At 42.7% G+C, this 14,848-nt stretch overlaps 1 protein-coding gene and 1 pseudogene across 3 annotated transcripts in view; both read right to left on the bottom strand.

Annotated features, from left to right (window-relative positions):
• The window catches only part of cdh13 (cadherin 13, H-cadherin (heart)), a 1,230,859-nt gene that overhangs the window by 916,876 nt on the left and 299,135 nt on the right, over positions 1 to 14,848 (bottom strand). The gene's annotated exons all lie outside the window — the stretch shown is intronic.
• On the bottom strand, positions 13,316 to 14,248 carry LOC134356572 (sin3 histone deacetylase corepressor complex component SDS3-like; annotated as a pseudogene).

Raw genomic sequence — 14,848 nt, 5'->3', positions numbered from 1 at the left:
GATGCTGCTTTCCTGTGACAGTGCTCCGTGTAAATGTCCACAGTGGTGGGGAGGACATTACCCATGGTATACTGGGCCTTATCCACTACTTTCTTTAGTCTTTTCCATTCAAGGGCATTGGTGTTTCCATACCAGGCCATTGTGCAACCAGTCAATATACTCTCCACCACACATCTATAGAAGTTTGTCGAAATTTTAGATAACATGCCAAATCCTTGCAAACTTCTAAGAAAGTATAACTGCTGCCATGCTTTCTTCCTAATGGACACAGGACAGATCTCCTGAAATGATAACACCAAGGAATTTAAAATTACTGATGCTCTCCACTCCTGATACCCCATTGAGGACAGGCACAAGTTTGCTCCTCCTGAAGTCAATGATTATCTCCTTGGTCTTACTGATATTGACATTGGTACTTGTGGCACCACTCAGCCAGATTTTCAATCTCCCTCCTATATGCTGCTTCATCATCATGTTTGATATGGCGTAACAAACTTAAACATGGCTTTGGAGCTGTGCTTAGCAACACAGTAGAAAGTGAGCAGAGAAGGGTGCTAAGCACACAGCCAGGTATATACACGCATTCCGAAGATGTAAGGGTTCGTAGGTTAATCGGTGACATATGTGTAATCGGGTGGCATGGGCTCATCAAACAGAGGACATGTTACCATGTTATATCTCCAAGCAAAATGATATGCAGTGAGTCAGGAGCAACATCTAGACTGGGAAGGAAGGATATACCGACAGGCTAACCTTGATGGGTTGCACACAGCTCTGCTGATAAAAAAAAAGTCAGAAACAGCTTCTTAGAAATAAATAATAGGATTGAAAAATGGTAAGTGATAATATATTTAAAAGCATATGAAACTGCTACTAATTAATTAGAAATGCGTATAAACCAAAATAAAATGTTAATTAAGCTTACTGTTTTGACAGCTCTATTCAAATTAACACTGGTGCTGCATATGCCAGCTACAGCTGCCTTCAAGCTAATTGGTCTTATACACTGTGGAGACAGACCCTCAGGTCAGTAAATTACAGAACGCTCTGTAGGTATCAGATTCTGGAGCAGAATAAGAAGTCAGGTTTCAGACGCTGGACCCTTAACCCATTCCCGATTTCCATTTTGCAGCGAGCAGATGCAGAAACACAGAGGGTACTACATCCCAACACTGCAAGATCCTGGTGATTTTCCATGGATCTACCAGGAAGCTGTGTGAATGTGTCCCAGTCCATTGATAAGGGAAGTGTTAAAAGTGCATTGAAGCACAATTATGTGCAAGTCAGAACCATTCCCTGCAATATTTATTGTGACAATTAATTTTCATTTTGTCATTCAAAAGGCATAGGAGAGAGCCCAAAGGAGCTTTGAATAGACTAGGATCTAAATATGTATAGATTATATCAAAAATAATCTACTTTAAATTAAATTTTAAAACACATACCATGAAATTGGTTTGTAATTATTTCTGGTGCGTTATTAAGTTATAAACACAAGAGATTCTGCAGATGCTGGAAATCCAGAGCAACACACAAAATACTAGAGGAACTCAGCATATCAGGCAGCATCTATGGACAGGAATAAATGGTCGATGTTTTAAACCGAGGTCCTATATGAGAGTCCTGATGAAGCGTCTCAGCCTGAAATGTTGACTATTTATTTCTCTCCATTAATGCTGCCTGACATACTGAGTTCCTCCAGCATTTTATCTGTGTGTGTGTGTGTGTGTGTTCATAAATTGTTGCAATTAACACCAGCAGCAAATTGGGTCTCTCAAAATAAGCATGAAATTGGTGAAAACTAATTGCGCCGGGGTGTTTTATGGGACCAGATTAAATCAGCACCACTCCTTACCATTTCACTGTGCAGCAGTCGTAGGACAGCATTATCTCTTAAATGCACTCTCCACACTGCATTGGGCCGTAGCAATTAACCGGAAGGCCCACCATGGAACCAGAGAAGTTGCCAGAAAGGAGAGGATATCACAACCGATACAAAGCTACAATGAAATATCCACCAGCTCTGTCTTGGTACCAGCCTCACCTTTCCCAATGCCTCCAACAATGAATCACTGTAAGCTGTGTCACCACGTAGGTATTTATTCAGACTCATCAAGCCAAGTTCAGCACCAAGGAATTCCAATCAATTACTGTACACTCTGTATTTGAGGTCTGCAGTCAATTCTCAGCCAACCCACTCAGCAACTTTTTGGAAGACCATGAGACTAGGAGAAACAGGCGCAGAATTAGGCCTTTAGGCCCATCGATTCTGCTCTGCCATTCCATCATGGCTGATTTATTATCCCTCTCAATCCTGTCCTCTTGTCTTCTCCCTGTATTCTTTGATTCCTTTACTGATCAAAAAACTATCAACATTCTCTTTATATATAACCAGTGACTTGGCCTCCACAGCCATCTGTGGCAATAAATTTCACAGATTCACCACCCTCTGGTTAAAGAAATTTCTTCTTATCTCTGTTCTAAAGGGACGTCCTTTCACACCGAGGCTGTGCCCTCTGTTCCTAGACTCTCCACCTGTGGTAAGCATCCTCTCCCTGTCCTTTCAACTCCCTGTCCTTTCAATATCGATAGGTTTCAATTATATTCCCCCCCCCCAATTCATATAAACTGTAGCGAGTACAGGCCCAGAGCCATCAAACGCACCTCGTCGTTAACTCTTTCATTCCCAAGATCATACTCGTGACCTCCTCCTGACCTTCTCCAATACAGCACATCAATTCTTAGATAAGGCGCCCAAAACTGCTCACAATAATCTTCAATCAAGCAAGAACATTGCACAATCTGCTTTCAGCTGTCACGAGACTGTTCTCCGATGGTCAACAGGTGGTGCTTTGAGCTCTACTTTTGCCTGTGCGAGCCTAGAAACGTACTGGATGATGATTCTATTTATCATTAAGCAGTTTGGTACATGGCAGGAAAAGATCACATGTGTTAGCTTGAAGACAAAAGAGATTTTAGATGGAACAAAAAGCAGACCATTGGAAGAAGTAATGGATCAAGCATCAATGCAAGTTGATGTTTCAGGTTGAAACCCTTCAAGACTGAGAGAGAAGGAATGATTACCAGTACATAGTAGTATGTGGGGCTGATGGGGGGGGGGGGGGTGGAAGAGGCTTGTAAGGGATAGGTGGATTCAGATGGGAAATATATGAGGGACAAGGAGCCAAGCGTGGAGAGGGAATGGAAAGGAAAGGAGAACAAAGGGAGAAGAAATTTACGTGGATAGGTGATTGCATGCTGATAGGGTTCAGATAACTAAAACTGAAGGAATTGAAAAGGCCAATAATATACAGAATAGTGTGGGAGAGAGAATGAGAGTAGAAATGACCTGCAACCAGAAGTTTAAGATGGCTGTTGTAGGCATTGCTCCAGTCTATGCATGGTGTCACTAATTTAGAGAAGGCCATATCCCAAACACTAGTTGGAAAAGATTAGGTAGGTAGGAGTGCAAGGGACCGACTGCCTCATTTGGAAGGGCTATTTAGGTTCCTGGCGGGTGGAGGAGGAGCAGGAGAAGGAACAAGTGTTACACTGTGCAGGAAGGAACAGTGAGGGAAGAGCAGACCAAGGAGCCATGAAGAAAGAGGTCTCTGGAAAGCACAGAGAGGAGGAGGGGGAAGATGTGACTGGCACTGGGATCCTGTTAGAGCAAGCAGAAATGTTGGAGGACAAATTGTTGAATGCAGAGAGAGTGTGCTTAGGTGATAGATGAGGAGCAGGCGGACTCTGTTCTACTTGAGGTTGGTGGTGGGCGGAAATAAGAGGAAACAGGCAAACAAGTGGAAGAAATGTTTGTAAGGGCTGTATTAACAATGGCAGAAGGGAAGGCACATTTCCATTAGAAGGATGACATTTCAAAAGTCCTGGAGCACATTACCATGCCTGGCAATCGTAAATATCCAGTCCAAATTTACATTTGCTCTGATATACCAGGGAAGTTGCAATTCACATGACTTATGCTGGGGTAACGCAAATTTTGAAACATGTGGCATGAGAAAACAAACTGCTACGTAATCTGTTTTCTGGAATGGAGAAAAGCAACACTTGTACATTTGAAATAACAAATAGTTTTACAATTAATTCCACATGAGAAGCTTATGAAAAGCAAGAAAAGAATTCATTTCATTTTCATTTTTCAGTTCAAATCCAATTACAGAGAACCGAACCAAGTATCATTTGGAAAAGATGAAGGTCTTTGTACAATGTGAAACCATTTTACAATAAAGCTGTTCTTTAAGTGGTTCACCCATAGTCACCCCAGGAAACTTATAGACTAGTAACTGCAAGGAGAGCTTGCATCTATTTGTAACATGCTGAGTTACTGATCTCAGAGGAGCAAGCTAAAGGCACTGTACATCTCAGGAGAAAAGCTAAATTGAAATTCCCAACTTTAGTATTAAAACATCTCCACAGGATACATACAAGACAACTTTTTTTTAAACCAAAGCATGATGGGAATAGAAAACCCAGTAACACAAGGAGAAGTTAACGTAACTAATACAGAAGCCTTGAAGGAAAGCAGAAGTGAGAAATGATGAGGAGAATATATTGTTAAGATGATATGAAGTAATGAGCACAAGACACATCTGAAATATCTCCAGGCATACATTTGCTTGCTAAATTGAACAACGCAATGCTTTACTCACCATAAAACTTTAAATTTCTTTGGCTCTGGTATGTTCAAATGATTAGGATGAAAATGCAGGTGAGATGGTTCGGAAATTGGCAGATGACACAATAACTGGTCAAGTTGTGGATATTGCAGAAGTTTGTAAGGATTTAGTGGGATACAGACCAGTTAGAAAGGTGGGGAGAAACATGGCAGATGGGAGATCAATCTGGACATGCGGACACTTGGGAGGGCAAGTGTAAGAGGAACATATACACTAAACTGCAGGACATTTAGAAGCAATGAGATACAGAAGAATCTTGAAATGTAAGTTCGCAACTCTTTGAAAATGACAATAGAAGCAAACCTGATAATAAAGAAAGCAAATTTCATAATTGCAGAGGATGTGGAGACTGGGGAGAGTGCACACAACATTCAGCAGGATGTTGCTTTGATGAGAGAGTAGTAACTAGAAGGGGAGACTGGATAAACTTGGATTGTTTTCTCTTGTAACCTCAGGTTCAGCTAGCGCAGTGGTCCCCAACCTCCAGGCCGCGGACCGATACATCACTGCGAAGAATGCAGCGGTGCCCGGAACGCACCCAACACATGAAACAGTCTAATGCGCATGTTGGAGCTCATGGTTCCATCCATTCATTGCCCATCGACCTCCTCCGAGTGTCACGGGCCCTCAGACCCTCGCTCCAAGTTCACTCCGTCCAGCAGTCTACCGACTCTCTCCACTCATGTCTTCTCTCTCCATCTCTCCCTGACAAAAGACCGCAAAATCCCTTCTCTCAGACCCACAAGAAAGAACAACGTGCTTCTCATTGAATGGTGCACATTCCAAAGCCCCCATTATCTCTAGTCACAACCCAAACATTGCTGCTACAGAGAAACCATTACATTAGCAATGAAACCTTACAGTGCATTACACTCTGATATGGAAGAAAACACCATAGTGACATTTCAGAGGCATTTTTTTTAACAGACACATGAACAGGCAGAGAATGAACTATGTACTGGCAGATGGAATTAGTTTAAACTGGCAGCTTAGCCAGCACAGACCTGTTCCTGTGCTGTTCTGTTCTGTTCTATGTTCCATGCAAAAAGTAACTCTACATAAATTTACAAAAAGTCCACCAGGAGTAGCACTTTGGGATTGAAAACTGCTCTTGGCTGCCATTCAGCATATTCTTACTAAGCAAAATAAGACGTCTTAGAATTTTTATTCATTTTATCTGAGCTGGTAGCCCTCTAGATGTCAGCTCTTCAAATACCATCCTCAGTGCAGTTAAACGAGGTGTGAATAAATACCTCCACCTCCCTTTCTGACAACAAGCTCCAAACTCCTATTACTTTACAAGTGAGAATTTTTTCTTCAAATCCCTTATAATTATTCCACCTAGAGAACATCTAACATGCTGCATCACTGCTTCATATGGAAACTTACACTTTCTGATTACTACGCAAACAACAGGAATTCTGCAGATGCTGGAAATTCAAGCAACATACATCAAAGTTGCTGGTGAACGCAGCAGGCCAAGCAGCATCTGTAGGAAGAGGTGCAGTCGACGTTTCAGGCCGAGACCCTTCGTCAGGACTAACTGAAGGAAGAGTGAGTAAGGGATTTGAAAGTTGGAGGGGGAGGGGGAGATCCAAAATGATAGGAGAAGACAGGAGGGGGACGGATAGAGCTGAGAGCTGGACAGGTGATAGGTAAAAGGGGATACGAGAGGATCATGGGACAGGAGGTCCGGGAAGAAAGACAAGGGGGGGGGGTGACCCAGAGGATGGGCAAGAGGTATATTCATAGGGACAGAGGGAGAAAAAGGAGAGTGAGAGAAAGAATGTGTGCATAAAAATGAGTAACAGATGGGGTACGAGGGGGAGGTGGGGCCTTAGCGGAAGTTAGAGAAGTCAATGTTCATGCCATCAGGTTGGAGGCTACCCAGACGAAATATAAGGTGTTGTTCCTCCAACCTGAGTGTGGCTTCATCTTTACAGTAGAGGAGGCCGTGGATAGACATGTCAGAATGGGAATGGGATGTGGAATTAAAATGTGTGGCCACTGGGAGATCCTGCTTTCTCTGGCGGACAGAGCATAGATGTTCAGTAAAGCGGTTTCCCGGTCTGCGTCGGGTCTCGCCAATATATAAAAGGCCACATCGGGAGCACCGGATGCAGTATATCACCCCAGCCGACTCACAGGTGAAGTGATGCCTCACCTGGAAGGACTGTTTGGGGCCCTGAATTGTGGTAAGGGTGGAAGTGTAAGGGCATGTGTAGCACTTGTTCCGCTTACACGGATAAGTGCCAGGAGGGAGATCAGTGGGGAGGGATGGGGGGGACGAATGGACAAGGGAGTTGTGTAGGGAGCGATCCCTGTGGAATGCAGGGGGGGGGAGGGAAAGATGTGCTTAGTGGTGGGATCCCGTTGGAGATGGCGGAAGTTACGGAGGATAATATGTTGGACCCGGAGGCTGGTGGGGTGGTAGGTGAGGACCAGGGGAACCCTATTTGCTTAGTGGTGGGATCCTGTTGGAGGTGGCGGAAGTTACGGAGAATAATATGTTGGACCCGGAGGCTGGTGGGGTGGTAGGTGAGGGTTACGGAGAATAATATGTTGGACCCGGAGGCTGGTGGGGTGGTAACTCTGCTCTTAAACGCATCTCCCCCATTTCACGTAACTCTGCTCTTAAACGCATCTCCCCCATTTCACGTAAACTCTGCTCTTAAACGCATCTCCCCCATTTCACGTAACTCTGCTCTTAAACGCATCTCCCCCATTTCACGTACATCTGCTCTCACTCCATCCTCCCACCACCCCACTAGGAATAGGGTTCCCCTGGTCCTCACCTACCACCCCACCAGCCTCCGGGTCCAACATATTATTCTCTGTAACTTCCGCCACCTCCAACGGGATCCCACCACTAAGCACATCTTTCCCTCCCCCCCCCCTGCATTCCGCAGGGATCACTCCCTACACAACTCCCTTGTCCATTCGTCCCCCCCATCCCTCCCCACTGATCTCCCTCCTGGAATTTACCTGTGTAAGTGGAACAAGTGCTACACATGCCCTTACACTTCCACCCTTACCACAATTCAGGGCCCCAAACAGTCCTTCCAGGTGAGGCATCACTTCACCTGTGAGTCAACTGGGGTGATATACTGCGTCCGGTGCTCCCGATGTGGCCTTTTATATATTGGCGAGACCCGACGCAGACTGGGAGACCGCTTTGCTGAACATCTACGCTCTGTCCGCCAGAGAAAGCAGGATCTCCCAGTGGCCACACATTTTAATTCCACATCCCATTCCCATTCTGACGTGTCTATCCACAGCCTCCTCTACTGTAAAGATGAAGCCACACTCAGATTGAAGGAACAACACTTTGTATTCCGTCTGGGTAGCCTCCAACCTGATGGCATGAACATTGACTTCTCAAACTTTCGCTAATGCCCCATCTCCCCCTCGTGCCCCATCTGTTATTTATTTATTATTATTATATATTTTTTCTCTCTTTTTCTCCCTCTGACCCTCTCTATACTCCTTGCCCATCCTCTGGGATTCCCCCCTCCCCCTTTCTTTCTCCCTATGCCTCCTGTCCCATGATCTCATATCCCTTTTGGCAATCAACTTTCCAGCTCTTAGCTTCATCCCTCCCCCTCCTGTCTTCTCCTAACATTTCAGATCTCCCCCTCCCCCTCTCAAATCTCTTACTATCTCTTCCTTCAGTTAGTCCTTCCGAAGGGTCTCGGCCTGAAACGTCGACTGCACCTCTTCCTACAGATGCTGCTTGGCCTGCTGCGTTCACCAGCAACTTTGATGTGTGTTACTTTCTGATTACTGACTTCTCTGCCAAAGGAAAACAATCTCCTAGTTCACCTGTCCTGGTCCCCATTTGTTTTGTACACCTCAGATTCTTTTGCTCCTAGAAAAATCATACTGAGAAGAGTCGAGTATCAAAGCAAGGAAATAATGCTATGGTTTTATAAGATATTGGTCAGACTGCACTTGAAGTATTGTGTGCAGTTTTGGGCCCCTTATCTGAGAAAGGATATGCTAGCATTGGAGAGGTTCCAGAGGAGATTCACAAGAATGATCCCGGGAATGATTGAGTTTGATCTTCATGCTACAGGAAATATAAGATGGCCTAATTCTGCTCCTATATTTTATGGTCTAATGATCTTATATTTTCTGCCTTAACCAATGGAGGCAAGTATTCCATAAGCCCAATGTATGACCCAAGTAAAATTTACCAGTTCTGAAACATCTATGATGTAAAAGAAATTAGAGAAAGATTCAGAAAAGAGCAATCTTTCAGCACAAGGTATGGTCGCTGACAGCCAGGGACTGTGCATGGTTCAACCACTGACTTGAATCAGATCAGCTAGAAATCAGTTGGCAAATTCTTCAGATTAAAGACCTTGTTCTGAAAGGGTAGACAGAAGGAATTAGTTCCAGCAATGTGATCACTAATATATCTACAGGGATTTCAGAAGAAAATTTGTTATATTAACAATGATGAGACCGCCTACGAAGAGGAGACAGAAGAGCTTGAGGTCTGGTGCCAGGCAAATAACATCTTCCTTAATGTCAGTAAGAGAAAGGAAATGGTTATCAACTTCAGGAGAACTCATACCATTCATAATCCCCTTTACATCAGCGGCACACCAGTGTACCCGTTTTGATCACCTCGGAGTGCATATCACACATGACTTCTCATGGTCCAAGAACACATCCTGCACAGTCAAGAAAGCTCACCAACACCTCTACTTTCTGAGGAGGATGAAGAGATCTGGGCTTTTCACATCCATACTCATGTCATCTACAGGTACACAGGAGAACATCCTAACATGCTGCACCACAGCTTGGTACAGAAAGTGCACTATGGCTCCACAACTTGTAGTCTAAACTGCCCATCATATCAGTGGGAATGTTTTGTCCCTCTCCCATCAGGGAGGAGGCTAGTTAGCATCCATGCCAGGACCACAGACTCAAACAGATACTTTCCTCAAGTAGTAATTCTGGTCAACTTCTCCACCCACTAACTCCATCATTACATTATTACTTCCCCATCAGTCACCTAACGTATCAGTCACCATAGTGTCACATTATGGACATACAATCAATCTATGTGTATAAGCCATTGTATGTGTTCATAGTTATTGTGTTTTTTTTATCATTGTTCTTCATCTTTTGTGGTTTTGTTGTGCTGCATCAGATACAGAGCAACAATTATTTCATTCTTCTTGTACAGGAAATGATGTTAAACAATCCTGAATATTGAAAGTAGTTAGAATATGGGATTCACAATCACAGGAACTCAGCAATAAAGAAACTTACAAAGGGATAAGTGATAAGAATAATAGGGTTGAATGATACACAGGAGAAGGCTTTAGTACTACTATGGATTTATAGGGATTGTTGACCTCATTCTGTGATGTGAAAACTTTGCAATATGTTTGTAAAATATTTGACAGAAGACCAAATACCCATAGATGACATTTATGCATCGTGTAAAATGAGCCTAGCATTTACCTTTCATTAATAAGGACCACAAAGTCCCTCTGAATATGTTATGGGCAGTTCTCTTTCCACCTATCTATGTTAAGTAGCAGTACATCAGCTCAGCTCCTTATGAAACAGCCCTCCACATCACCTGGTACTTCATTACTGCCCCTCCCACAGCAGCCTTGGCAAAGGCTGAAACAACATTCGTCACTATATGTCACACTTCTTTTAAAATTGATCTCCTAGGAAGCTTTTCCTCATGCCCCATTTGAGGAGCTGCTGGCAATATCCGTGTTGAAAGCTTATGCTAATCATTCAAGTGACCTGACCCAGCAAAATTTTGCATAGCTGGCTTAATGTGCTGTGGGGTGGCTTTGTCCTGAATGTCAGCTTTTCTTGATGTGCATTTTTGCCCATTTTATTCCACTGTCTAAGACAAGAAACCTTCACAAACTTCAACCGTCCAACTGTGCTTAACTGAAAATTACAGACACCGGAATCTGCAAAGAAAATGTAAAAGCTTAGGAATGGCAAACTGTGTGTCAAGAGCAATAATTTTTCATATCAAAGACTTCCTCCCACTCTGCCTCCTGTATGGTTTTCCATTTTATTCTCTCGGTTCCTGAGGCTCAGTCATAGCCGGTCTGCTGATGAGACTGACCACAGAAAAGTCTCCACAATGTCTTCCTTATTCCTGAACCTGGACAATAGTGATCAGCAGAGTTCCTTGCAGCTATCTCCAGCACCTCTGCTCTCATTATGCTTCCTCCTACTGGCCAAGGACAGGGGCACTCTGGTCCTCAACTTCCATCCTACTAGCTCTACATACGAAGGACCATCCTTCAGAATTTTGGCCAACCCCAACCAGACTCCACCATCAGGCACATATTCCCCTCCTCTTTCAGCATTCAGAAGGGATTTCTCTCTTCTTGGGTCCTACAACCATTTGTAGGCCTCCACTAACCTCTTCCTTTCTTAAGTCACTTTCCTGTACAATCACAATGAGATGCAGCACCTATTTCCTTTTTAAGGTCTTTCCTTCTGACCACCCTGAAATCATACTTCTTCCAGGTGAGGTAGAATTCACTTGCACTCCTTCTAATCTAGTGTACTGGAATATGTTGACATTGAAATCTCCTCAACTTCAGAGAATTGTATTGAGTGACTAGTTTGCTGAACTGAGCACATGAGGTCAGTCTACAGAGGGGACTCGCTGCTCCCTGTTGCAGCCACTTGAATTTTCCATCAGCTTGGTTTTCCTTCTCTCCGTTAGCTCAGTATGTTCTCCAGGGTATATCCTACAACTCTGCATTTTGTACCTTTCCAGGTTTTTCTTTTAACTTTCCCTCCCTCCCCTACCCTCAGAGCACCCCTCATCTTTCAGGGGTATTCCCTTGTTGTAGTTATCTCTCTCCTCACCTCCTCCAGTTCAAACTAAATTGTTTTCACTCTTTCTCTCAGTCCTGCTCAAGTATTTCAGCCCAAAATGTCGACAGTACTCTTTTTCATAGATGTTGCCTGGCCTGTTGAGTTTCTCCAGCATTTTGTGTGTGTTGCTTGGATTTCCAGCATCGGTAGATTTCCTCTTGTTTGTTTTTTTTTAAATCTCTTTCCCCTATTCTAGTAAAGTTCATTTTACAAATGCTGTCTAACCTGCAAGTGTTTCTAGCATTTCCTGCTTTTCTTTGCATCATGAAACTCCCATGTTACAAAAGTAAAATACAGTACCACTGGAGAACAGCTTTGAAAGTACATCTAGTGTTTTACACATACTTTGAAAAGAAGAAAGATTTCGACATTTATGGATAAAAGTTACAAGCTCAAATTGTACAGCAGGGAAATTTTTCAAGCTGGAGTTCAAACAAAGTGGTTTGGACATCCAATGTTATATTACAGGAGGCACAAACCAATTTTTGGGTCATGTTTCATTTAAAAACAATAGGTTTTGGGAATTGGACAGACCTAATGAAGTAACCAGCAACACCTCAAAATATGGCAGAACATGTGGATTACAGCTCTCTAAACCTAAAGCAGAATAAGTGGTCTCAGAAGGACTTTAATGGCTGTATTTGGGTTGATAAGTTAAGATATCCCTTCCTACAAATAATATAATATCATGTACAATCATGATATTTCACAGCATTGCCATGTAACTGTTCCACTCATAGACTCACTTCTCAGAATACCACCAGTGCTGTGTTGCTCTAATGCAAGGCAAGGGAATTGGTTATCAGCTTTTAGATTCCCATATCTGTTACTCCATACAAATAGAGCAAGAAGTAATGTACAATACGAAAGGCATCAACTACTTGGTACTTAATTGTTAAATCCTCTTCTCTTTACCATACAGCATTGCAGTTCTGCAAAGAGCATTTTCAATGAACTATTAATGCTTCCAGCTATAAAATGTTTTTTGTTTCTGTTGAGTATGTGGCCTGGTTACACAACAATGCTATTAATAAAAGCGCTGGAGATGGGAGCTAAGTTTCATGGTTCTTTACTGGCATAATCCGAACTCGGCACACATGTACAGATCAATACGTGCCTAATAGCGCATGCACAATACACGCCTAATAGCGCATGCAACGATGTGTTACTAAAACATAAAGTAGTCCCTTATTATAGTCCCTCCCCTTTTATTTTAATAGTGTATCAACTGTTTTTTTTTACTGGGGCATTATGTTAAACAAATACGTTTACCCTTAACATACAAACACCTACCATTTGTTTACTTAGCAACTCAATAATATCAAATTATAACAAGCCTTTTTTTTTACTTTTGGTCTAAGACCCACCTATAACTCAAGTCTCTGGGGGAGGGGAGTGTTCTCTAGATTGTCAGGCACTGAAGCAAGTAGGTCTTCTCTCCATTGTCTGGAATAAATTCAGCAATCCACAAATTAGCAGGTTCCAGCCATAAATAGTAGTCACCTCCATCTTGCAAAGATGACAAAAGCAAATTGAAATCCGTGAAAAGGTGAATGTTATTTTTAAAAATATGTACAATCATCAAACTGAGATGGTATTGGAAAGTGTCTTCAAATAGTGTGCTCTTCAGTCTGTCAATAAACTGGTTTGTTTTAATACAGATTTCCATATAAAAGTCATGAACAGTTGACCTCTGAGCATAGGGAGTTAAGAAGATGTGCGCCTTCAACTCGCTAAGAGTTCTAGGCAGCAGATCGCCTCCATATAATGAAGACTCCTCTGTGCAGCTGTCCTAGATATATAAGCATCTTTGTGCTATCACTTGTCTTCCTTACCCATTTCTCATTTGTTCCAACTGAGTTAATTACACAGCCAATCTTTGTATTCTCCTTAGATTCTAAATAGACAGCCTGACCTTTATGATACCATCTCTTATCGCAATATAACTTTCCATCTTCTATTCATGCTTCATATCTTTATGCTGGTGATTCAGAAGTGCTGGGAAGATGCTCAGGAGAAGACAGAGATGCTGGTCTTTTAGGAAATTTAAGCTTACTGAGAGTTCGCAGATCTTTTATTAACTGTTCGTCTGTTAACAAGTAATTTAACTGTGCAGGTGCAGGTTTTCATCTTTTGTTTGTAACTGGAGCAGGGTCATTAGGTCTCCTCATTAGTTTCCTAGTCATTATTGGCTTTACCTCCATAGAATCTCCTGTGAGTTCCATTGTTAGCCTTTCATTCTCAATCATCTTTTTCTTTTCTTCTAACTGAATCTTTTTATCTTCAAATTCTTTCACTGCTGCCTTCTTCTCTTTAATATAATTCCTTTCCACTTGTTCTGTTGCCAGTTGCAGAAAAAGCTCCGCATTTCGTATTCTCTCCTTGTATTGTTGATCTAGTTTCTTCATCCTTTTCTGATACTCCTGCAAAGTGCCTTCCTATAACTGCTGTAGCTGTCTTTTGAGAGATGTTAATTTCTCCTAGTACATCTGTTCTTTCACTTCCAGGTAGACTTCATCATCCTGCTTATTGGCAATATCTATCTCACTTGCACCCTCTGTATCTTCATCCGAGTCGCAGCCACAGATACTGCTTTCGTCCTCATCGTCAACGCTGTCTAGCTCCTCCCCGTCATTGTAATAGTCGACGATGAGTGAGAGGAGAGCTGCGGACATCTTCCCCGCTGCCCTCCTTTGTTGACACATCTAGTGCCTTGATGGTGTGTCAATCCAACTGGATTTTCCTGAGTCATTCCCATCCCAGCAACGGTGGTCCTCCATTTTTCAGTACATAGAGGTTCATCTGCTGTGTTTTGTCTCCGTAGGTCACTGTTAATTTAATTTTGCCTTTGGGATGCACTTTCTGTCCTGAGTAGTTCAGTTCGTTTCAGAGGTATGTGAGAAAACAGTTGTTTGTAGTCATGTACAGAAATCACTGTTAAGCTGAGCCCATGTCCAACTCCATTTTCAGTCTCACGCCTGCCACTTGTGGAGTGATCCATATTATTCTTCAATCATCTGACTCTTTCATACTGTGAAGTTGCAGACAAGACAATTCACTTTCATCAGAGCCGTTTTCATCAGAACTGCTTTCTTCCATTTTATGTACATTGTTGTATTTCCTTTCTGGGGTTTCTTCTTTCTCTGTATTTTGTCCTTTTTCTGCTGTTTACTAGCTTTGCATACTCTGCCCATGTGGCCCTGTTTGCCACAGTTTCCGCATTCTTTGTCTTTAAATCAACAGTCATCAGAGTCATGTGACATGTTCCCACAATA

The sequence above is a fragment of the Mobula hypostoma genome, chromosome 14 (genome assembly GCF_963921235.1).
Source record: "Mobula hypostoma chromosome 14, sMobHyp1.1, whole genome shotgun sequence".
In the NCBI taxonomy this organism is placed as follows: Eukaryota; Metazoa; Chordata; class Chondrichthyes; order Myliobatiformes; family Myliobatidae; genus Mobula; species Mobula hypostoma.
Note: the sequence above shows the minus strand (reverse complement) of the source record. Positions and strands in the feature narration are given on the sequence as shown.